The sequence below is a fragment of the Parus major genome, chromosome 4 (assembly GCF_001522545.3).
Source record: "Parus major isolate Abel chromosome 4, Parus_major1.1, whole genome shotgun sequence".
Taxonomy (NCBI): Eukaryota; Metazoa; Chordata; class Aves; order Passeriformes; family Paridae; genus Parus; species Parus major.
This window is the reverse complement of record NC_031771.1, coordinates 12645734-12647456: the sequence shown is the minus strand read 5'-3', so window position 1 is coordinate 12647456 and position 1723 is coordinate 12645734. Positions and strand designations below refer to the sequence as shown.

At 47.0% G+C, this 1723-nt stretch overlaps 2 protein-coding genes across 2 annotated transcripts in view; one reads left to right on the top strand and one right to left on the bottom strand.

The window, feature by feature from the left end:
• ANAPC10 (anaphase promoting complex subunit 10) overlaps positions 1-184 on the bottom strand; it is a 39872-nt gene extending 39688 nt beyond the window's left edge. The window contains exon 1 of the mRNA XM_015624227.1: positions 101-184. The gene's annotated coding sequence lies outside the window, so the exon portion shown is untranslated. The remainder of the gene's footprint in view (positions 1-100) is intronic.
• Positions 1-1723, top strand: part of ABCE1 (ATP binding cassette subfamily E member 1) — a 16807-nt gene continuing 15084 nt past the window's right edge. Inside the window, exon 1 of the mRNA XM_015624226.3 lies at positions 1-20. The gene's annotated coding sequence lies outside the window, so the exon portion shown is untranslated. The remainder of the gene's footprint in view (positions 21-1723) is intronic.

Here is a 1723-nt window from a genome sequence, read left to right as displayed (position 1 = left end):
CACCCCCCTCAGAGCTCCCGGTAAGTTACGCCGGGGGGGGGAATTCCCACCTTCCCGCACGGGAATGGAGGCGGTAGGAAAAGGGCCCCCCTCCTCATACCGAGCTGCCGGCCTGGCCGCCTCTGGCTTGGCCTGGGCGGCGGCCTCGCCCGATCCACCGTGGGAGAAGGGTCGGCTCGACCGCGCCCCGCCCGGGCCTCAGGGCCGGAGGCTCCCGGGGATCGGGGGTCGCTGCCGGCGTGGGCATGGCCCGGGCCGGCACTGCCTGCACACGCGGTACGTCATCCCCGGCGCCTCGCGTTTTGTGCCATCCGGGGTCAGAGAGCGCCGTCCCTGCTGCTGCTCCTGGCCGCGGGAATGGCTTCCCTGGGGATGCAGCGCGGGATCCTCGCCTGCTGGTGGTGGCCTGGCTCTGGGAAAGGGAGCCGGCATTTTGCTCCTGTGAAGACCGGGAACTTCCTCCTTGGGGTGGGCGGAAAGCCGTATTTTGCCTTCTTCTGGGGGAAGCTGATATCCACGTGGGTGCTTGTGGGGCGGTGAGGAGATCAAGCCTTCTTGCAGGTGCGATAAGATAGCGGGGTAAGGCCTTTTTCTACGAGGTATGTGTAAAAACAAAAGAAGTAGACAGGGCTTTTCTCAAGGACCATGGTGGTGTTTCCTGCCTGGAATGCAGTTGGATACTTCACCTGGGAGTTCCTGTGACAGTTTTCACGCCTTAATTTAAGTTTCCCTGTTGTGGTTCCTTCCATAAACTGCAGTCCTAAACCAGTGGTCGTGAAGTACTTTCATTAGTTTCATTAGATTGCTAATTTATGGGTTTGTTCTCACGAATTTCACTTCATGTTAAGGGGAAATGTTAAAGATTGAGTGATAATTAATACTCCTTAGCACAAGCTAAACACACCCACTCGTTGTGCAGCGTCAGTATATTTGACCATGCGCTTTCATGTTAACATATTTTCTTATTCATGTCGTGTCTTATGAGTAACATAATGATTTAATACAGTAGGGAAATCTGGGACATGTCTAAACTTTTTTTTACATTGCCTCAGTTTCTAAAACAAATGTCAAAACCTTAAGCATAGACTAGTCCTTGTATCATTTACTATTGTTCCTGCTTTGATACTTACAGATGTTGTGATCTCCCATATGCACTTTGGAAATCTGTTTTATCTTTCATTGCAATTTTCTTTGCCTATTCCAGTTCTTGACTTTCTTGTTCTTACTATGGTGTAACTGTATGTAGTCCATCAGCAATGGAATTGAAAGGCAGTTCTTGAGCTTGTTTTCAATGGCAGCTGGAAATGCTGCTCATGCTCACTTCTTTCCACAGCATTTCTCTCTGAGGTCTGATGCAGTGTAATTTTATAAAATGTTTACTGGTTTTGTGCAAAGTAACTAAAACATGGCACAGTTCTGAATCCAGACCTTGTCTTCACATTTTTCATTGAATAGTTTCTGCTTCTGTTTCAGTCTTCATTTACTTTTAATGTTTTAATTTTTCTTTGTTCAAGTCTGAATAATTCAGTGCAATTACAAATGCTTCTCAGTCATAATTTCCTGACTTAGGGAATTATAATTTAGCTTTAGTGCCTGTGAAAGAAATAAGTATTATTAACGCAAGTACATTGCACTTGTTCTACAGATTGTACATCGCTGTTGCCTTCTGTGACAGATAGCAAGGTCTGCATGTGGGCTGCTTTTTTTTTTTTTTTTTTTTTTT